The sequence below is a fragment of the Lactuca virosa genome, chromosome 6 (assembly GCF_052849685.1).
Source record: "Lactuca virosa cultivar CGN04683 chromosome 6, Lactuca_virosa_CGN04683_v6, whole genome shotgun sequence".
NCBI classification, from domain to species: Eukaryota; Viridiplantae; Streptophyta; class Magnoliopsida; order Asterales; family Asteraceae; genus Lactuca; species Lactuca virosa.
Window position 1 is genome coordinate 241,475,557 of NC_136431.1, and position 24,127 is coordinate 241,499,683.

A 24,127-nucleotide genomic window follows, 5' to 3' on the forward strand; every position below is an offset into this window, starting at 1 on the left:
CCAATTGCGATGGAGGACGTATGTGTCATAGTGGGCATGGATTGGTTGAGCCGATTTGGGGGTGTTATAGACTGCGAGCGACAGTTGGTGACGATACGAGACGCTAGTGGGGGAGTACTTACGGTGTACGGTGAGTGTACCCGTTCTGGGTCAGCATTTTGTTCGGCTGCTAGAGCGAGGCGGAGCCTACAGCAGGACTGTAGCGGGTTTGTGGCTTATGTGATGGATTCACGGGTGGCCGTAGAGGGGCCGGGTTCGGTTAGTGATGTGCCGATAGTGCGTGAGTTCCCGGATGTTTTCCCCGAGGAGTTGCCGGGTGTGCCTCCCAAGAGGCAAGTGGAGTGTCGCATCGATTTGGTTCCGGGAGCGGCGCCTATCGCCAAGGTGCCCTATCGTCTTGCGCCACCAGAGATGCAGGAGTTATCCTCACAGCTTCAGGAGCTGTTGGGGAAAGGATTTATCAGACCGAGTATCTCACTTTGGGGAGCGCCGATCCTTTTTGTCAAGAAAAAGGATGGTTCACACCGGATGTGCATTGATTACCGGGAGTTGAACAAGTTGACGTTCAAGAACCGTTACCCACTACCGATGATTGATGATCTATTCGATCACTTGCAGGGAGCATCTTGGTTCTCCAAGATAGACTTGAGGTCTGGATATCACCAGATGAGGGTGCGAGATGAGGATATCCAGAAGACGGCGTTTAGGACTCATTATGGGCATTACGAGTTTGTGGTGATGCCTTTTGGGCTCACCAATGAACCAGCAACGTTCATGGATCTCATGAACAGGGTATGCAGACCGATGTTGGACAGGTCGGTAATTGTATTCATCGACGATATTCTGGTGTATTCGAGATCTAGAGAGCAGCACGAGGAGAATCTGAGAGAGATTCTCGGAGTTTTGAGATCGGAGAGGCTCTATGCCAAATTCTCCAAGTGCGAGTTTTGGTTACGGGAGGTCCAGTTCTTGGGGCATCTCGTCAACCAGAACGGGATATTGGTTGATCCGGTCAAGATTGAGGCTGTGATGAGTTGGGAGGTGCCGAGATCACCCACCGAGATCAGGAGTTTTCTGGGGTTGGCCGGCTACTATCGGAGATTTATAAAGGATTTCTCCAAGATCGCCGTGCCTCTCACCAAGTTGACCCGGAAGGGCGTTGCTTTTCCGTGGGGTCCGGAGCAGCAGACCTCGTTTGAGACTCTTCACCAGAGGTTGTGCTAAGCCCCGATGTTATCCCTTCCAGAGGGAATGGAGGATTTTGTAGTGTACTGCGACGCATCGATATCGGGGTTGGGTGCGGTGCTTATGCAGAGAGGGCATGTGATAGCATATGCATCGAGGCAGCTGAAGCCTCATGAGACGAGGTATCCCACCCACGATCTGGAGTTGGGGGCAGTGGTGTTCGCCCTCAAGATCTGGCGTCACTATCTGTATGGGGTTCGGTGTACCGTATACACGGACCACAAGAGTTTGAAGTATTTGATGGATCAGCCCAACCTGAATATGCGCCAGAGGAGATGGTTGGATGTGGTGAAGGATTACGATTGTGAGATCCTGTATCACCCGGGCAAAGCTAATGTTGTAGCTGATGCTCTGAGCCGTAGGGCAGAGAGTGCCCCGATTCGAGACACTTGTATGCGATTGACGGTGATGACTCCGGTGTTGGACACCATTCGGGAGGCCCAGGCAGAGGCCGTAATACCAGAGAACCGCAAGAGGGAGCGGGTGATCGGGCAGGTGTCTGAGTTCGTTACCGATAGCCGAGGGCTGATGACCTTTCAAGGTCGGATTTAGGTGCCGTATACAGGCGAGGCACGTACCATTATGATGGAGGAGGTGCATAGATCGAGGTTCTCGATCCATCCCGGAGCCACTAAGATGTATTTGGATTTGAAGAAAGACTATTGGTGGCCCTGTATGAAGAGGGATGTTGCGTGGTTCGTTGAGAGGTGCTTGACCTGTCGCCGGGTTAAGGCCGAGCACCAGCGTCCACATGGCAAGTTGCAGCCACTTGAGGTTCCCCAGTGGAAGTGGGAACAAATTTCCATGGATTTTATCACCAAATTGCCAAGGACCGCGAGGGGTGTCGATGCAATTTGGGTGATTGTTGACCGGCTGACGAAGAGCGCTCACTTCCTTGCTATCAGTGAGAGCTCTTCGGCAGAGATGCTGGCCAAGTTGTATGTGAGAGAGGTGGTATCGCGTCATGGAGTACCGATCTCGATTGTGTCAAATCGAGATGTACGTTTCACTTCCAGGTTCTGGAAGAAGTTCCATGAGGAGTTGGGTACGAGGTTGCATTTCAGTACCGCCTACCACCCACAGACGGACGGACAGAGTAAGCGGACTATCCAGACGCTCGAGGACATGCTTCGAGCATGTGTATTGGACTTCGGAGGAAGTTGGGACACGTACTTGCCGTTGGCTGAGTTTTCCTATAACAACAGCTACCATTCAAGTATTGGTATGCCTCCCTTCGAGTTGTTGTACGGGAGGAAATGTCGGACTCCCATTTGCTGGGGAGAGGTAGGGCAACGCATGATGGGTTGCACTGAGATAGTGCTTCAGACGACTGAGCAGATACAGCAGGTCAGGCAGAGGTTGTTGACAGCTCAGAGTCGACATAAGAGTTATGCGGATAGGCGATGATCTGAGCTTGAGTTTCAGGTGGGAGACTTCGTACTCCTGAAGGTGTCTCCTTGAAAAGGAGTAATCCGATTCAGGAAGAGGGGCAAGCTGGGGCCCCGATACATTGATCCGTTCAGGGTGACCGTGAGGGTGGGAAGGGTAGTGTATCGTTTGGAGCTACCTGCGGAGTTGAGCCAGATTCATGATACCTTCCACGTGTCTCAGTTGAGGAAGTGTATAGACGACGAGTCGGCGGTGGTACCGCTGGAGGATATTCAGGTGGATGCGAGCCTGAATTATGTTGAGAGACTGATCGCGATCCTGGATCGGAAGATCAACGTTCTGAGGAACAAGGAGGTGCCACTAGTTCAGGTCCAGTGGCAACATCGGAGAGGGTCCTAGCTGACTTGGGAGCCGGAGTTAGAGATGCGGGAGCAGCATCTAGAATTGTTTGCCGAGCGAGACTTCGAGGGCGAAGTCTGATTCTAGTGGGGGAGAATTGTAACATCCGGATTCCCAGGTATTCTATGTTATTCATTTATTTTGATTTATGAGGAGGGACTCGACGAGTTGACGCCTAGACTCGTCGAGTAGGATCGCGTTTTGCTGACTGGATTAATGAAGGGACTCGACGAGTCGATGGGTGGACTCGATGAGTCCGCGCTGTGGACAGAAACCCTAAATCTTTGGGCCGGTGCCCTATTTAAGGGTCCTTATAGCCCTCAATTGCGGCTACCAGTCCAGAGAGAGAAACCCTAGAGAGCTTGATCGAGTGGTATAAGAGAGAGAGCCTTTTTGATCCTTATTAGTGTGATTTTGCAAAGAAGAAGGTGTTTCTAGCAAGAGGAGGTCAAGGGGATTGCTATTCTGTGGATTTCCAGCTTGGATCTGCAACTTTGAGGTACTAAATCGATCCCTTCTTCTGTTTAGTATGAGATCCTTGAATTTAGGGTTTTCTATACCCTTTTATGGGTTTTAAATGATGAGTATATTGTCCCTTTGAGTGTTAGACTCTGGATCTGGAGCTTTAGAGGTCCAAAGAGCCTTATCCAACCTGCTTTATGTTGTTCCATGGAAGAAATGATCTTAGGTTGCCTTTTTAGAGATGATTTCACCAAAGAGAGCCCTATGTGTGTTGCATGAGTGTAAAGGTCGGACCTTTACGTGACAGGTGTAACCCGTCGAGTGAAGGGATGACTCGACATGCCAAGTGAGGCTGGAAGGATTCTGAGGACCCGCATGGACTCGCCGAGTCGCCCATGTGCACTCGACGAGTCGCGTCAAAGTTTGACCGTTGACTTTAGTTGACCTTAGGGTTTTGGTCAAGCTGATTCACGAGAGTTTAGGGAGGGTTAGGATGGCCTTCTACCCAATCTTTAGAGATGAAGCTATAAGAGGGTATTGATCAGGAATGTTATTCGTATGATAAGAGGAGGCTAGGTCGGGACGTCAAGCACGAGGGTTTATCCGACTTCGTACGATGTGAGTCTTTTCACTATACTGTACCTTGTAAGTCCCCAATCTGCTTGTGTATCAATCAGATCCTTTTGATGGTGCAGAATCCCAATGAAACGGATGATGCCAGATCACAATAAGAAGAGAAGGAGAAGAAGAAGATGATGAATCTTGTATTATTTGATGATTAGAATGGAGATCCAAATACAAGATTCACACACACTTACACACACTCTTCTTCTCTCTAACTTTCTCTCTCTACAATATGCTCTCCTTTCTCTCTCTTCTGGCCGTACACTTGCATGCACTCCTCACCCTATATATATGAGACACTAGCCGTACACCCGTGTACGGCCGTACACAGGTGTGCGGCCATACATACGAGTACGACCGTACACAGCCACAAAATTACATATTACATTATAGAAAAATATATTTTCCTAGAAAAGCAAAGTATAACCCATATTTTTGACCCAACAATCTCCCCTTGGTTTATAGCTTTCTTTTCTAATTGACCCAACAAACTCCCCCTAAAAAGTAGCTGGCTTTTCTTGTTAATCTTCATCGAGAGCTTGGCTTCAGCATTAATCTTCAAATTCTTCACAACATCAAGATGAACTTGATGAATCTTCAACGAATGAATTCATCTTGAGCAGTTGGCCTTGTCTTCAATATTTAACTCTGAACGCACATTGGGTGAGGAGGCTTCTTGTAGAGATTCTTGAAAGATGGCGCTTTTAGCTTGAGAATCTTCAGAGAGAACAAATCTTCTGGATCACTTCAACAGGTTCAAGATAGCAGCAGATTGATTGAGGAGGCTTCAATGCAATCCGTCACATAATCTTCAAATGCAGCTTCACCATGCTTCTGGGGTCGAAAGATTGAATGTCGAAAGAATAATCTTCATTTCTTGCTCCTTCGAATGAGAATTCTTCGATGATCACGGATGAAGCCTTGGCTCAGAAATCTTCGACACAAACTTCCATGAGTTTCATCTTCACCTGAATTCACTATTCAAGACAAAACTAAACTAAAAGAAAATTTTAGCACACAATATTTTTGGATTTTTCATATTTTCTGAAAAAGAAATAAAACAGAAATAACACTATTTTTGGATTTTTAATTTTCTGATTTTTGTTTGGTTTTTAAAATTTTTAATTCTCCCCTAATATTTAAATTAGAAGAAACTATGAACAAATTTAACAAAAGTAAAATGATATCTAACTTTAAGAGTGATTTGGGATCAATGTTTTTAGACAACCTTTATCCGTTTATCAGTACCTCTCCCTTCACGAATAGATCTGGTCAATCGCCGGTATTGTGGTCCACTTAAACACGAGAGATTGTGACAAAATTAGGACATACTATAAGTGACAAGACAATGTGATCCAAAGTTCCTAGATAATATTCCTTAAGGACCATTCAGCTGACGACGACCAAAGATATTGTTGTCCACCTAAATTGAGCAGCGATATCTACAGACAACCTTATGATTGTTCAATATTAAATGTACTAGAACATGTTTCCCGCATCCTGACATACCCGAATAATCAGGAACTTCCAAAGTACTCCTTACTTTAGGTGAGCATACAATTATTATGAGAGAAGTCAGATTTAGAGTGCATATGCTATACACCCAGGTCGGATCTCTTCCAATCTCGCAGAGGGTGAAACATATGACTAACCAGATTTAGAGGGATTGAGAAGTAGAATGGTGCATATGCTGTGTACCAGGTCGGATGTATTTTAATCACGCAAAGGAGACAACATATGACTAACAGATAGGAAGAATTGCATAGATAGAAGATGCAGAGAAATAGAATTGCATATGTTGTAGTCCAGGTCGGATGTATTTCCATCACGCAGAGGAGGCAACATATGACTAACAGAAAGAAAGCAAGAAAATAATTTCCTACAAACCTACTTTATCGGAATTCCCCAGTCGCCCAATCAATACCGGAATTAAGGACAAAGTCCGTACATCGAGGAAGAGTTAAACCACGGTTCCAGATACATATTATTTTAGTGTGACCGGTGGATTATCATGTATATCACCCTGCTCAACCTATCTGAGCGTCGTATTGTCAGGCTAAACGGATCTAAGTAGGTCAAGATTTGTCAAGTCTCTGAATTCCTTAAGTTCAACTCTGCCTAGTCAAGTCCATTTAGAATCTTTCGTGCCTACCAGCGCATCGAATCACAGAGCGTAGACGATTTAATTTTGGTACGTTACGCAGATTCAGATTGCCTGTTATCACTTGATAATATCACTTCCCAAAACATCTCCCTCAAGCACATTTCATTAACAACATATTTTTGATTTTCTGATTTTTTAATGTTTTTGGATTTTTTTTAAATATTCTAATTTTTGTTTTGTTTTTATTTCTCTCCCTAAATTTGTGCATAGGAGAGAAATGAAAGTAAATGCGCAAATTTAAACTATCCTAAAACAAAAATTAGTCTTTAAAGCGAATCAGCTTAAGAAAAACTCAGGAGTATAGAGAAGAAAACTCAAACCGTAAGTTACCGATTGAATTTGCATCCAGAAGGTCTGAGAACAACACACGTAATCTCAGAGCAGATCCAAAAATTCTTCACATCGTTAAGCACTAACCCCATGAGTGATCCCTTCCTTTCTTCCCTTCCCGCAAAGGACACATACTCCCAAACAAAGTTATGAATGTTGTACAGTTGAGAGATGTCCCCTATCATGTGCCTGGAACAGCCACTACCAACAAACCGAAGTCTGATGATATGCCTCCATAGCTGCTCTGACACAGAACGGGATCAGTTGGTCTTTGGAACCCAGTCCATTTTGAAACTGGGTTGACCTTTTTCATCCTTGCACGGTACTCTCTCCCATGACATATCCTGTTTATCACAAACAGAAGATGAAGAAATATTAGAATCGTTAGAAGATTTGGGAGAGTGAGCCTTTGGAACCCATTTGTAGTTGGGTTTAACCCATTTCTTTTTCGATCTGATGGGTGGCTCAGTACTTGCTTTTGATCTTGATGTCGGTGGTTGAGATGACTTTGACATAATCGGTCTTTGTTTCACTGGAGCATCTCTTGGATTGGGCTTCTTGGCCGACATTCCCTTCTTGCCCTTGGGATCCAGATTCTTGGCGTTGTGGGTTTGATTCTTGGCCTTCTGCGCATTCCAGTCACCATTGTCTGAACATGACCTTGAGGGGTTTCTTTTGGAGTATCTCCCTCTTGGCGCGTTCTGCCGCCCTTGTGCATAGTAGGGAACATATGCGCGATTAGGACAATTTCTGGCAATGTGTCCAGGTGTTCCATAGTGAAAACATGTCTTTTTCTTCACTGTGAAGTTGCTTCTTCCTGCCCCTGGTGGCGTATCCTTGCCTTGTCTCTTATTTTTCCCACAAGCACAATTACAACAGGCACTATGTTTCACTGGAATTGGTGGCCTGTATTTCTCAATAGCAGGTTGATCAGAAGCAGCTGAGTTCGAAGCAACAGATTCAGAGTTCAAGGAGATGTTGGTTTGTTCAATGGTGTTCTCCTTGTTCTCATCCTCTGCTACTTTACCTGCACATGAAGTAGATGTGCTAGAAATAGGAACATCAGTATTTTCAAACAAATCATCAAATATGTCAAAAAAATTTAACTCAACATGATTCGATGCAGAAGCATCACAAGATGTATCATCAATTTTAACATCAGAAACAATAGAGTTTTCATTCGAAACAGAAACAGCAAGTTCAGACTCAATTTTGTTATCAGAAACACGTCCTTCAACTTCGTGCTTTGACTGATCTAAGGATTGATCTGCAGGGGAAGTAGAAATGTTAGTACTTTCAACATTAATAAATCCTCCTGAAACAAAACCAGACGGCTTGCCATAAACCATGAATGGTTCGTTGGCAATCTCCTCTTTAGACAAGGGTTGATATTGATATGTATGATTAAAAGGAGGATGGACATTATCGCATCCTAAACCCTTTTGCTGGTTTTGTTTGAACTGCAGGCAATGGTCAATCATATTGGCAACTACCTCGCTTGATACATCAAACCTTCTAAAATCAAAATTTGCTGTTTCAAATTGTCGCTTTAATGTATCAAGCTCAGTAATTAACTCATCATTCTGTCTCTTGATATAATCATAATTTTCACATTTTTCACTGTATTCTTGCTGAATTCTCTTAAAGTCCTTTATTTTTGTTTCTAACTGGGCCTTTAGCGGTTTTTGTCATTTTCTAAGTTGATAGCCCTCATATCTAAGATCCTCTACTTCTCTTTTTAATAAATCAATTTGTTCCCGAAGAAATTTAATCGAAGTTTCACAAGCTGGAGTACATGAAACTTCATTTACCGGGATGCTTGCGGAACTTTTTTTTTTTTTTTGATGAATTCTTTGACTAAAAACTCAAAAGTCAAACCCTTTGACTACAAACCTCAAAAGTCAACCCTAAAAGTCAAATTTAAAAAGTCAAACTCAAAAGTCAAACTTGAAAAGTCAAACTTGAAAAGTCAAACTTAAAAGCTAAATTTGAAAATTTAAAAGTCAAACGAGAAAGTCAAAGTTTAAAGTCAAAGGTCAAACTTGAAAGTCAAAGTCAATTTTTGAAGTCAAAAGTCAAAAATAAAAGTAAAAAATTAAAACCTAAAATTTTTGGAAGAAAAAGGAATTTAAAATTAAAAGAAACTGATTTTTGGGTTAAAAGTGACAAATTTGCGAAATTAGAAACGAGATCAATCAGATCCGTTTGATGGTGCGGAATCCCAATCAAACGGATGATTCAAGATCACAATAAGAAGAGAAGGAGAAGAAGAAGATGATGAATCTTGTATTATTTGATGATTAGAATGGAGATCCAAATACAAGATTCACACACACTAACACACACTCTTCTTCTCTCTAACTTTCTCTCTCTACAATATGCTCTCCTTTCTCTCTCTTCTGGCCATACACTTGCATGCACTCCTCACCCTATATATATGAGACACCAGTCGTACACCCCTGTACGGCCGTACACAGGTGTGTGGCCGTACACACGAGTACGGCCGTACACAGCCACAAAATTACATATTACATTATAGAAAAATATATTTTCCTAGAAAAGCAAAGTATAACCCATATTTTTGACCCAACATACCTAGAGTGGTACCTATGTGTGACCGGAAGGTCTTATATGCTATGAGATGTATGTGATGTATGCTGTTATATGATATGGATGTATTATGTATGTTATGAATGTTAAGGACCGGAAGGTCATTATGATATGGACCGGAAGGTCAAGATGATATGGACCGGAAGGTCATTACGGGTAGGACCGGAAGGTCTACCAGGGTTGTGGGACGGAAGTCCTCTGAGATACAGTGACCGAAAGGTCTTATAGCCTTGAGTGGCGTATGTGCATATGTTGTGTTATGTGTTTCAGGTACTAGCGAGGAACGCGGGAAGGCGCCGGCATGATCCGTACACACTCATGGAGTTTATGTCTTGAGATTCTGGGATATGTTTTGTTATGATAACATTAGATACATTATGTTTTGATATTACTTTATGATTAAAAGTATGTTTTAAAAATGAAAAATTGTTTTGGAAATTTACGTTGTTACATGTCCGAACTCAAACTAAGGAATTGGTATGAAAATTTTCAAAATAAAATCATTTTTATAAAAGAACTTTGACAAAAGAAAAGAATTTTGAAAAGAGAAAAGAACTTTGAAAAAGAGAAATGGTGTGGTGCATGCAATCCGCCGAGCTCAAGTAAGTACTCCCAAATTACCCATATAAGTTCATGTTATGATATGTGTATCAGCTTTATGAAAACTTGTAACATCCGGATTCCCAGGTATCTTATTTTATGTATTTATATTGAGTTTTGGAGAGGGACTCGGCGAGTAGGCGCTCAGACTCGCCGAGTAGGATCACGCATGGTTGGACTGGTTTAGTGACGGACTCGGCGAGTCCACGCTGTTTAATGAAACCCTAATTCTCGCGACCTGGGCCCTATTTAAGGAGCTTTATAGCCACCATTTGCGGCTATCAGACCCCTGAGAAACCCTGGAGAGCAGAGAGAAGGCTTGTATGTCACACCCCAAAACCGTTGGCTGAAACATTCTGGGGCGAAGGACGTCATGTATAGCATCACTACCAATGAATAACAGCAATCATAGCAACACAACCATTACAGTGAATATTTGTATGAAAATGTTTACATCGGTTTGAAACTCAGTTTGAAATACATCCAATAGTTTTGCAAAATAAAAGCTTAAAACTCTAAATGCTTTGGTTCCTCGAAAATCCCGCAAGTACCTGTCTACTGATTTCCTGAGAATACAACCAGTTTGAAAAATATCAGCATAAAGCTGGTGAGTTCATAAGCAGTAATTTTGTAATGAAAACTTGTTAATGAGAGAGCCGAAATGTTTGTGTATTCTTAAGAAAATCCGATATTTTCTTTAGTGAAAAACGTAGTGTTATCGATTTCGTATACAACCATGAATGTTCGTTTCTGAAAAATCGTAGTGATATGCAAAATAATACTTCATGGGACTAGCTAAAGCTAATCATGAAGTATATGTATTTAAATGTAAAACCGTATCATAAATGATTCGGTTTTGAAAACCCTGGCTCGGCGAGTATGCATTGTATGTTTAGTTCTATTGGTATAAATAAAACTATTGAAGAAAACCAGGTTGGTAAACTATCTGTGATTTGTACATAATGTGAGTCGTATAACCATGCTTGATATGACCAGTGACCTTTCCAACGTTCTTCAGGCATTGATGTTAAATGACATTTGTACATCTTAGGCGTGCCCGCCAAACTGTAGCTAACAGTCCAGATGTGGGATTGTCAGTCCCGAATAGATCTATTCACAAACCTCACGCTCTCCCTCCAAGAGACTCTGGTTATACAGTGGTAGGATTTATCCCTGTACACCTGAGGGTACAGTAGTGAAGTAGCGCCTCACAGTATCGTACAATCTAGTTTACAAGTAATGCAGTAGCGTTCTACCGTAGTGAAAATCCGAATGTATACCGCGTATAGTGATAAATTACAGTTATGAAAATCATGTTAAAGCAATGATATAAACTGTAAACGGTTTATGTTCCAGTGCGTTGTTTAGTAGAGAAAGTTTCCATGTCTGATAAGTTTTTAGAGAAATCCCAAACTATACCAATTATAGTTTACATGTAGCGAATAACGTATCCGTAAAAAGTATGCAACTTTTGTGAAAACGTCCCTTATGCTCGACATGGTACAAAAGGGAATGAAAGTATGAAATTTGCATAAGTTTTATGTGTATTTCTGAAAACACTTTTGTTTAGCTTGAAAGAAAACATTTATGTTTAGCTTGTATTCCCCCCTGAAAACATTAAAAATGCGGAAAAATGTAGGGGTATGAACTCACAGTTGTTGCGTGAAGTTGTTGACTGAAAAGAAGGTTCCCGAGTTGTTGCACGCGACACTTAACGAAATCCTATTAACAAATAAATACGTATATGCATCTAAATTAGCGATTTCGTTAGATAAAGTGTCGGAAAACCCTTGAATTTGGTTGAGGAATGTTACCGAGACTTGCTCGAATCGAAGGAGGTGGGTTTTCAGCCAAAAACACCACTTAAAAGGTGTTTACGGTTGAAGAGGAGTTTACGGTTCTTGAAGGCTTAGACCGTAAACTCAAGAAAAGAGTTTACGGTTTCTGAAATTTGGACCGTAAACTCAAGAACAGAGTTTACGGTTTCTGATGGTTGGACCGTAAACTCAAGAACAGGGTTTACGGTTCTTGAAGGTGGAACGTAAACTCAAGAAAATGGTCCTGCTTGCCGTTTTTGAAGAGGTAATCGTTTCCAGGCGTTTCCCAGTGACTCCAAACGTGGTTTCTCGATGTTTTCCGAAGCTTAAATGCGTTTTTGAGTGTTTACGGTTTGAGATTCTTAGAGAGAGGAGGAGAGAATGTGGCCAGAAATGTTCCAATGAGGGTGGGGGTATCGTATTTATAGGGTGAAAATGGGGTCCACTCGTCACTGACCGTAAACAGGGTTTACGGTCGTAAACCAGTTTACGGTCGTAAACGAGTTTATGGCCGTAAACTAGTTTACGGTCGTAAATCCCATTTTTGACCAAAAATGTTGATTTACGAGATTTTCAGGTTTCCGCGTGATTTTTGGTTCCGACTTGTAAATAATTTAATTAAGTATAGGTAGATTATTTAATTTAAACCAAAATTTTGACGGAAAGTTAACGGATCTGAAATTTCATTAACAGAAATACATAACAGAAAACGGAAAAAGTTTCGGGTTGTCACATTGTAGTGCAAGAGGAGGGCAATTTCATCATTCTAAGTGTGATTTTGCAAGAAAGAAAGAAGGAAGACAAACAAGGAAGGTTGTGGAGCTCAGATCTATCATCCATTTCATCAGAGGAGGTTACCAGAGGTACTAGTCTGTGCTCAAACTCGTGTGTTTGGTGTTCTAGTTGAATCTAGGCTTTCCTTGTGCCTTCTTTGGCTTGGATTCGAAGTATGTGAGGTCCCAAGGTGGAGTTCTTTATAGATCTGGACCTTAAGAGGTCCAGAGAGTCCTATTCACATTGCTTTTTGCTACTCCATTAGAGATATGGCCCTAGGTTGCCATTTTAGGGGTTATTTCACCCAAAGAAGCTTTTTGGTCATTTCATGAGTGTAAAGGTCAGACCTTTACGTGATTATAGTGGTTGAGAAGGCCAGATCTATGGATTAGAGGAACAGATCTGATCTCAGAAGGTCATTTGAGTGTTAGCATGGAATGAACTCGCCGAGTCCATGAACGGACTCGACGAGTTGAGTCGGGTTGCCCCGCGACTTGCGATCTGTGACGACCCGTGGAGTATAGGGCTGACTTAGTGAGTCAAGAGAGGACCAGGGGCGAAGAGGGTAGGCGTGTACTCGCCGAGTCACCCTAGTGCACTCGGCGAGTAGGGTCAACTGTGGCCGTTGACTTTCGTTGACTTTTAGGGTTTCGGTCAATAGTTGGACTTTTGAGTCAAGGAGGGGTAAAATGGTCTTTTACCCTTCTGAGGGATCATAGAAGTGGGTTTAATCTAGCACTTGAGAGCCATTACTTATTGAGGACATTTTGTATGTGATTAGGCGGGGGCTAGATCAGTAGATTCGTGTGCGAGATCATCCGAGATACCCGAGGTGAGTTTTCTCACTATACATTACCTAGAGTGGTATCCATGTGCAGACAGGAGGGTCTTGTGTGCTATGTGTATGTATGAGATTTTGTGCATTATGGTATATGTATGCTATGTGTTGTATAGACCGGACTGGAGGGTCCAACGATATAGACCGGACCGAAGGGTCCAACGATACAGACCGGACCGAAGGGTCCAACGATACAGACCAGACCGAAGGGTCCAACGAGCTATGACCGGACCAGAGGGTCCAACGAGCTATGGGACTGGAGGGTCCTGCTGAGACACATCGGACCGGAGGGTCGTATTGTAGCCTTGAGTGGCATATGTGTTGTATGTGGTATTTTGGGGAACTCACTAAGCATTTATGCTTACAGCTGTTGTGTGATGTGTTTCAGGTACTAGCAAGGATCGCGGGAAGGCGCCAGTATGATCCGTACACACTGATGGAATTATGTATATGAGATCTTGGGACATGTTTTTGTTATGAGATAGTGATATATTATGTTTTGTGATTGTCATGTGGTTGAAAGTCTGATTTGAAAATGAAAAGTTGTTTTAAAAATTTACGTCGTTACAAGTTGGTATCAGAGCCTTGGTTTGAGGGATTTGGGTGCATCTTTGGATGGATCTGAACTCAAACTGAGGAATTGAGAAAGTTTTTCATAAAATAAACAATCTTTCTAAAAGGCAGAAGGAAGCAGTGTGTACGATCAGCCAGCGCCCGAACGGTGATTTCCCAAAATACCCTTACATTATGTGTTATGAGATATGATATAATATGCATGCTAGAGTTGGTTAGGTATTCATATTAGGACTAGAGTGGCCTGATTTTGTGATGCCTTAGCCTAGGAAGGATTTTGCTGCTATGTGATGCTTGAGAGCGAGTAGGTAGCAGTGAGGAGCTGATGAGAGGCCTACCGAAGGGTAGCCTATGCCAGTGAGATATAGAGTACTTGTGATCTGGGATCCAAGGAGGAGGAATTAGAGTGAATGCTGATGCGGTGTGGACGGTAGTATAGGGCCCGTACTACTGAAGACACCGGAGCAGTGCGCACTCTAAGTAAGAATCCATTGGGTACTAAGGAACAAGTAGGGTTGAGTTATCGAGTGCGAGTATACTCGAGCGAGTCTCTGATATTATTGTGTTATATTTCAGAGACATCATGGTTGGGACACGCCACAGACCTGAGGTGAGCGGCGTGAGTGACGAGGAGCTTCGTCAGATGATTCACGATGAGGTGGCGGCGGCCATTCGGGCCGAGATTCCGGAGATGTTTGGGTCTATCAAGACCACGCTGATTGAGACTTTCGACGAGCGGTACGCCGCGGTGACTGAGGCTGCTGCTGCTGCAGCTACTGCAGCTGTGGCTGCTGCCAGACCTCAGGGAGGTGACTCGTTGTTGCTTTGAGAGTTCAGCAACACGAAGCCACCAGAGTTTGATGGGACGCAGGATCCGATCGCTGCGATGAGATGAATTGCTGATATCGAGGGATGCTTCTACACGTGTTCATGTCCGGAGCATCTGAGGGTACAGTTCGCGTTGAACCAGCTCCGCTTGGGAGCGAAGGATTGGTGGAAGTTCGTGACGGCGAGCTTCACTCTTGCAGAGATTTCAGTGGTGACCTGGGAGAGGTTTACCACTATGTTCAAAGATGAGTATGTTCCCCCGGTGGAGAGGGAACGGTTGGTTCAGGAGTTCTTGACCCTCAAGCAGGGTACTGATTCGGTTACTGTGGTTACCAGGAAGTTTCATGATAGGGCGATGTTTTGCCCTGAGCAGGTGTCTACCGAGCAGGCATGCATGAGCCGGTATTTGGGCGTTTTGAGAAGGGATATTCGGGAGTTCGTGTCGAACTCGACTTACCGGACATTTGCTGAGCTCCAGGCAAATACCCGGAAGAGGGAGATTGAGCTGGAGACTCAGGCCAGGGAGGAGGCCGAGTCTCAGAGGGTGGATCGGCGGCCGGCACAGTCTCAGCCGGCAGCCAAGCGGATAAAGCCCGCTGATTCGAGGACTGGGGGTCCGAAGGGCCGCACTTGCAGGAAGTGCGGTAAGAGCCACGAGGGAGTGTGCAGAGCTGGGGTGTGTTACAAGTGCGGGAAGGAGGGGCATTATGCGAGGGACTGCCCCAAGGGGTTCACGGTTTGCTTTCATTGCAACCAGACTGGCCATCGGAAGGCCGAGTGCCCACAGCTACTGCAGGGATCAACGTAGGGATCTGCGCCTGTTGTTCGAGCTACTGAGACCCGGCCAGCGAAGGCCGAGGCACTGAGGGCTCGCAGGAGAGCTTTCCAGTTGACAGCGGAGGAGGTCCGTGCAGCGCCTGATGTGGTGGCTGGTATGTATTTCCTTATTTACTTATGTTGAGTTGAGATATTATGCTTATATGATGATATGCGTAGGTACTTTTCTTGTGAGTTCTGTACCTGCCTTAGTGTTATTTGACTTGGGTGCGAGTCGATCTTTTGTGTCGATAGCGTTTAGTCGGCACATCAGTAGCAGACGAGAGGCGATGAGTCGACCTCTGCGAGTTTCCATAGCTGACGAGTGAGCGGTATATGCTACGGAGGTGATACGAGGATGTGTACTCGAGATCTTCGGTGTTGAGTTCCCGATAGATCTAGTCCCGATAGCGATGGGGGACGTGTGTGTCATAGTGGGCATGGATTGGTTGAGCCAATTTGGGGCTGTGATAGAATGCGAGCGACAGTTGGTGACAATTCGAGATCCCAGTGGGGGAGTACTTACGGTGTACGGCGAGGGTACCCGATGTGGGTCAGCGTTCTGTTCGGCTGCCAGAGCGAGACCGAGTTTACAGCAGGGCTGTAGTGGGTTTGTAGCCTATGTGATGGACACACGAGAGGCTACTGGGAGGCCAAGTTCGGTGGATGACGTTGCGATAGTGCGTGAGTTCCCAGATGTTTTTCCCGAGGAGTTCCCGGGTGTGCCTCCCGAGAGGCAGGTAGAGTTCCGCATTGATTTGGTTCCGGGGGGAGCGCCTATCGCCAAGGCGCCTTATCGCCTTGCGCCGCCAGAGATGCAGGAGTTATCCTCACAGCTTCAGGAGCTGCTGGGGAAGGGGTTCATTCGACCGAGTAGCTCGCTATGGGGAGCGCCGATCCTTTTTGTCAAGAAAAAGTATGGTTCATACCGGATGTGTATTGATTACCGGGGGTTGAACAAGTTGACGGTCAAGAACCGTTATCCATTACCGAGGATCGACGATTTGTTCGATCAGTTACAGGGAGCGTCTTGGTTTTCCAAGATTGATCTGAGGTCTGGATATCACCAGATGAGAGTGCGTGATGAGGATATCCAGAAGACAACGTTCAGGACTCGTTATGGGCATTACGAGTTTGTGGTGATGCCTTTCGGGCTCACCAATGCACTAGCAGCGTTCATGGATCTCATGAACAGGATGTGTAGACCGATGTTGGATCGTTCGGTGATCCTGTTCATCGACGATATCTTAGTGTATTCAAGATCTAGAGAGCAGCACAAGGAGCATCTGAGAGAGATTCTCGGGGTATTGAGGACGGAGAGGCTTTATGCGAAATTCTCCGAGTGTGAGTTCTGGTTGCGAGAGGTCCAGTTCTTGGGGCATCTCGTTAATCAGAAGGGGATATTGGTCGATCCGGCCAAGATTGAGGCGGTTATGAGTTGGGAGGTGCCGAGATCTCCCACCGAGATCAGGAGTTTTCTGGGATTGGTCGGCTACTATCGGAGATTTATTAGAGATTTCTCCAAGATTGTCGTGCCTCTCACCAGATTGACCCGGAAGGGTGGTTCTTTTTCATGGGGTCCGGAGCAGGAGACCTCGTTTGAGACACTTCGCCAGAGATTGTGCGAAGCTCCTGTGTTAGCCCTCCCGGAAGGGATGGAGGATTTTGTGGTGTATTGTGACGCATCGATATCGGGGTTGGGTACGGTGCTTATGCAGAGAGGGCATGTGATAGCGTATGCATCGAGGCAGCTGAAGCCTCATGAGACGAGATATCCCACCCACGATCTGGAGTTGGGGGCAGTGGTGTTCGCCCTCAAGATCTGGCGTCACTATTTGTATGGGGTTCGGTGTACTATATACACGGACCATAAGAGCTTGAAGTATTTGATGGATCAGCCCAACCTGAATATGCGCCAGAGGAGATGGTTGGACGTGGTAAAGGATTACGATTGTGAGATCCTGTACCACCCGGGCAAAGCTAATGTGGTAGCTGATGCACTGAGTCGTAGGGCGGAAAGCGCCCCGATACGAGATGCTTGTATGAGGTTGAAAGTGATGACTCCGGTGTTGGACACCATTCGGGAGGCCCAGGCCGAGGCCGTGATACTGGAGAACCGCAAGAAGGAGCGGGTGATCGGGCAGGTGTCCGAGTTCGTTACCGATAGTCGAGGGCTGATGACCTTTCAGGGTCGGATTTGGGTGCCGCATGCAGGAGGGGCACGTATCATTTTGATGGAGGAGGCGCATAGATCGAGATTCTCGATCCATCACGGGGCCACGAAGATGTATTTGGACCTGAAGAAAGATTATTGGTGGCCCTGTATGAAGAGGGATGTCGCGTGTTATGTCGAGAGGTGCTTGACCTGTCGCCGGGTTAAGGCCGAGCACCAGCGTCCGCATGGCAAGTTGCAGCCGCTTGAGGTTCCCTAGTGGAAGTGGGAATAGATTTCCATGGATTGCATCACCAAACTGCCGAGGACCGCGAGGGGTGTCGATGCAATTTGGGTGATCGTCGACCGGCTGACGAAGAGTGCGCATTTTCTTGCTATCAGTGAGAGCTCTTCTGCCGAGTGGTTGGCAGAGTTGTATGTGGGGGAGGTGGTATCGCGTCATGGGGTACCGATCTCGATCGTGTCAGATCGAGATGTACGTTTCACTTCCAGGTTCTGGAAGAAGTTCCACGAGGAGTTGGGTACGAGGTTGCATTTCAGTACCGCCTACCACCCCCAGACGGACGGACAGAGTGAGCGGACGATCCAGACGCTCGAGGACATGCTTCGAGCATGTGTGTTAGACTTCGGGGGAAGTTGGGACACGTATCTACCATTGGCTGAGTTTTCCTACAACAGTCACCATTATAGTATTGGGATGCCTCCTTTCGAGTTGTTGTATGGTAGGAGGTGTCGGACTCCCATTTGGTGGGGAGAGGTAGGGCAGCGTGTGATGGGCAGCACTGAGATCGTGCTGTAGACGATAGAGCAGATACAACAGGTTAGACAGAGACTACTGACGGCTCAGGGTCGTCAAAAGAGTTACGCGGATCAGCGACGATCCGAGTTGGAGTTCCGGGTGGGGGACTTCGTACTCCTGAAAGTATCTCCTTGGAAAGGAGTGATCCGATTTAGGAAGAGGGTCAAGCTGGGGCCCCGGTACATCGGTCCATTCAGGGTGACCGCAAGGGTGGGCAAGGTAGCTTATCGGTTAGAGGTACCTGCGGAGTTGAGCCAGATTCATGATTCCTTCCACGTGTCCCAGTTGAGGAAGTGTATAGCCGACGAGTCGGCGGTAGTACCACTGGAGGATATTCAGGTCGATGCGAGCCTAAATTATGCGGAGAGGCCAATCGCGATCCAGGATCAGAAGATCAAGGTTCTGAGGAACAAGGAGGTGTCACTGGTTCAGGTCCAGTGGCAACATCGGAAAGGGTCCGAGCTGACCTGGGAGCCGGAGTTGGAGATGCGGGAGCAGCATCCGGAGTTGTTTGTCGAGCAGGACTTTGAGGGCGAAGTCTGATTCTAGTGGGGGAGAATTGTAACATCCGGATTCCCAGGTATCTTATTTTATGTATTTATATTGAGTTTTGGAGAGGGACTCGGCGAGTAGGCGCTCAGACTCGCCGAGTAGGATCGCACATGGTTGGACTGGTTTAGTGACGGACTCGGCGAGTCCATACGTGGACTCGGCGAGTCCACACTGTTTAATGAAACCTTAATTCGCGCGGCCTGGGCCCTATTTAAGGACCTTTATAGCCACCATTTGCGGCTATCAGACCCCTGAGAAACCCTAGAGAGCAGAGAGAAGGCTTGTAGTGCAAGAGGAGGGCTATTTCATCATTCTAAGTGTGATTTTGCAAGAAAGAAGGAAGGAGGACAAACAAGGAAGGTTGTGGAGCTCAGATCTATCATCCATTTCATCAGAGGAGGCTACTAGAGGTACTAGTCTGTGCTCAAACTCGTGTATTTGGTGTTCTAGTTGAATCTAGGGTTTCCTTGTGCCTTCTTTGGCTTGGATTCAAAGTATGTAAGGTCCCAAGGTGGAGTTCTTTATAGATCTGGACCTTAAGAGGTCCAAAGATTCCTATTCACATTGCTTTTTGCTACTCCATTAGAGATATGGCCCTAGGTTGTCATTTTAGGGGTTATTTCACCCAAAGAAGCCTTTTGGTCATTGCATGAGTGTAAAGGTCGGAACTTTACGTGATTATAGTGGTTGAGAAGGCCAGATCTATGGATTAGAGGAACAGATCTGATCTCAGAAGGTCATTTGAGTGTTAGCATGGAATGAACTCGCCGAGTCCATGAACGGACTCGACGAGTTGAGTCGGGTTGCCCCGCGACTTGCGATCTGTGACGACCCGTGGAGTATAGGGCTGACTTAGTGAGTCAAGAGAGGACCAGGGGCGAAGAGGGTAGGCGTGTACTCGCCGAGTCACCCTAGTGCACTCGGCGAGTAGGGTCAACTGTGGCCGTTGACTTTCGTTGACTTTTAGGGTTTCGGTCAACAGTTAGACTTTTAAGTCAAGGAGGGGTAAAATGGTCTTTTACCCTTCTGAGGGATCGTAGAAGGGGGTTTAATCTAGCACTTGAGAGCCATTACTTATTGAGGACATTTTATATGTGATTAGGCGGGGGCTAGATTAGTACATTCATGTGCGAGATCATCCGAGATACCCGAGGTGAGTCTTCTCACTATACTTTACCTAGAGTGGTATCCATGTGCAGATGGGCGGGTCTTGTGTGCTATGTGTATGTATGAGATTATGTGCATTGTGGTATATGTATGCTATGTGTTGTATAGACCGGACCGGAGGGTCCAACGATATAGACCGGAGACCGGACCGAAGGGTCCAACGATACAGACCGGACCGAAGGGTCCAACGAGCTATGACCGGACCAGAGGGTCCAACGAGCTACGGGACTGGAGGTTCCCGCTGAGACACATCAAACCGGAGGGTCGTATTATAGCCTCGAGTGGCGTATGTGTTGTATGTGGTATTTTGGGGAACTCACTAAGCATTTATGCTTACAGTTGTTGTGTGATGTGTTTCAGGTACTAGCGAGGATCGCGTGAAGGCGCCAGCATGATCCGTACACACAGATGGAATTATGTATATGAGATCTTGGGACATGTTTTTGTTATGACACAGTGATATATTATGTTTTGTGATTGTCATGTGGTTGAAAGTCTGATTTGAAAATGAAAAGTTGTTTTAAAAATTTACGTCGTTACAAAACTGCGCACTAGTTTAGGACTAAGGATCTAGGAAGGATGCCTTATGTGCTTGTTATATGTTTATCAGCTTTATGAACTGCATGCTAGTACAAATTAGTCAGTGATATGATGGCCTGATTAGGATTTGGTTGATTATGTTTACTCTATGCTCGAATGGTGCTTGCTTTGTGCTTTTAGGAGTCTTCAGTATCTTTTACTAACTAGTAAATGGATATGTTAAGTTACATATTGAAAGGACTAAATAATTTCAGAAGGTTAGGTCTAGCTCTATTTCGCAGCTCTTGTTTGAGTCCAACCGTTGTAGGGTAGGATCTCTCATTCGAAGAATTATCTAGTCATAGTGATATGTAATGGTATTCACGAGCTAGTTAGGAGGAGATTGGAGGTACTTCTTACGCAGCTGATAGCAGATAGTGGGTGGGAAAATTACTCTAGGGCAAGCCTAGGATGAGATTAGCATGAGATCAGCAGTAGTAGTAGAATGGACTTGGTGGAGTCAAGGCAGTTCTTGAGGAAAGTATGGATAGATGTGGAAGGTAGTATGTGCCCATACTAATGAAAGCAGAGGATCCGTACTCGAATCAAGGAAGGCTGAGATGAACTCAGGGAACGTGTAGTATGTGAGATCCCTCGAGTTATGATGAGTATACTGATGTTTGTTACGGTGTATTTTCAGTATGGTGACGCTACGTACTAGGCCAGACGACACTTCATGCATTGGTGAGGGATCATGCTCGGGCTCTGGAGCCGAGCAGCTTGATGAGCAGATGAGGGAGTTGATCTCCTCTGAGATCACATGCAACATTCTAGACTAGACTCCTGTGATCTTTTGTCCAGTCAAGGAGGGCATCTTGGAGATACTTGATGAGAGGTTGGGTGCTTTCCGCACCGAGACGACGGCCATGCTAGGGGCGTGCACACTATTGCGAGTTCAGGGCTTGTGGAGCTCCCGATTACCATGGGGCTCGAGACCCTATTGCGAGTACCAGATGGTTGGCGGATGTCACCAACGCATTCCGCAGCAGCAGATGTCCCGAGGGGGACAAGGTTCAACTTGCATCCTGTCTTCCGAAGGACAGGGCATGTGATTGGTGGGAGGACGTCGGAAGAGCTATTGGGGATGATACGGTTTCAGATGCGATGACCTGGAGTGATTTTTCGGCCAGGTTCAGGGCCAAGTTTGCACCCGTGATTAAGGTGCAACAGCTAGCTAGGGAGTTCCAGGATCTTGAGCAGAAGAAAGATATTGTGGCGGAGATCACCGCCGGGTTTAGGGAGAGGGCCCTTCTCATTCCTCAGTACTTGGCGGATGAGGAGATGAAGAAGTCCCGATATCATGAGATGTTTTGGAGTGAGATTTGCCAGTTTATGAGCCGCTCCAGCTGCAAGACGCTGGAGGATATGATTGCTAGGGCTCGTGAGAGTGAGATTGATTTAGAGATGGAGAGGAAGAGGAAGCCAGATTCGGTGTTTGGCGTGGAGGGTTCGGGCAAAAAGCCCAAGGTAGATTCCCGGGGGAAGGGACAGTAGGGCCGAGGCTGCTGCAACAAGTGTGGCAGGGGGCACGATGGGTTGTGTAGGGCTGGTAGTTCGAGCTGCTTCAAGTGCGGCCGAACTGGACATGTTAGCAGGGATTTTAATGCTACCACCACCATCACATCATCTGATCTGATTTGCTTTCAGTGCAATCATAGGGGCTACAAAGAGGTCCCAGTGTCCGAGTTTAGCAGCAGCAGGGAAGGTGGTGACACCCACCCCTCCTACATTGAGGATTACAGACGGCCGTCAGGGTCGGGTAGCGGCGCCAGTGGTGAAGAGTAGAGCCTTCCAGTTGACACCAGAGGAGGCACGTGCAGATCTAGATGTCGTTATGGGTATATATCTTATCCTTATCTCTTTATTTGTATTGATTATTTCTTATGTTTATGTGTTTGTTATAGGATCGTTCTTAGTGAACGGTATATGAGCCTTGGTACTATTTGATTTGGGTGCCACCCGATCTTTTGTGTCGCTGGCGCTCAGCAAGCGATTTACAGGGGCTCCTGGAGAGCTAGATATCCCACTTGATGTGGAGATAGCAGACGATAAGACCGTCAGGGTTGCGAGAGTTCACCGAGGGTGTACATTATAGTTATTTGATGAGCAGTTTTCTGTGGACCTAGTCCATATTCCCATGCGAGGGAATAAGGTTATAGTGGGTATGGATTGGTTGAGCCCCAATGGGGCAGTGATTGACTGCAAGCAGTAGCTGGTGAGGATACAAACTCCTAGTGGGGGAGGGATAATGATTCAGGGCGAGAGGCCGCAAGGTGGATTGACTCTATGCTCAGCAGCGAGAGCGAGGCCCCACCTTCAGTAGGGTTGTGCAGGTTATGTCGCCTATGTCATGGATACCCGGGATAAGGGTAAGGCAACAATCGATGATGTACCAGTAGTGCAAGAGTACCCGGACATATTCCCGATTTATTTACCTGGGATACCTCTAGAGAGACAGGTTGAGTTCGGGATTGACCTGGTCCCTGGTGCGGCTCCGATAGCCAAGCCACCATATCGGTTAGCTCCTCCCAAGATGCAGGAGTTGTCTACGCAGCTGCAAGAGCTGCTAGACAAGGGATTTATCAGGCCGAGTAGTTTGCCATGGGGAGCCCCGATCCTATTTGTGAAGAAGAAGGATGGGTCGCATCGGATGTGCATAGACTACCGGGAGCTGAATAAGGTAACGAAGAAGAACCGTTATCCCCTCCCGAGGATCGATGATCTGTTTGAACAGTTACAGGGCGTATCTTGGTTTTCCAAGATTGATTTGCGATCAGGATATCACCAGATGTGATTCAGGGACGAGGATGTACAGAAGACAACTTTTAGGACTCACTATGGTCATTATGAGTTTGTGGTGATGTCGTTTGGGCTCACCAACGCTCTAGCCGCGTTCATGGACCTCATGAACCGCGTGTGCAGACCGATGCTGGATTGGTCTGTGATAGTCTTTATTGACGATATCTTAGTCTATTTCAAGACTCAGGAGCATCATGAGGAGCACCTGAGGGAGGTGCTGGAGACATTGAGGAGGGAGATACTTTTCACAAAGTTCTCCAAGTGCGAGTTCTAGTTACGCGAGGTGTATTTTCTTGGGCACCTTGTCAACCAGAAGGGTATTCTGGTCGATCCGGCCAAGATAGAGGTTGTGATGCAGTGGGAGATTCCGAGGTCTCCAAATGAGATTCAGAGTTTCCTTGGTTTAGCTGGTTATTACTAGAGATTTATTCAGGACTTCTCCAAGGTCGTTGTTCCTTTGACCCGACTGACCAAGAAGTCGGTGACCTTCCGCTAGGGGCCTGAGCAGCAGGCAGCCTTCGCGACTCTCAGACAGCGGTTGTGCGAGGCACCGATCGATGACTTCGTGGTTTATTGTGACGCTTCGATT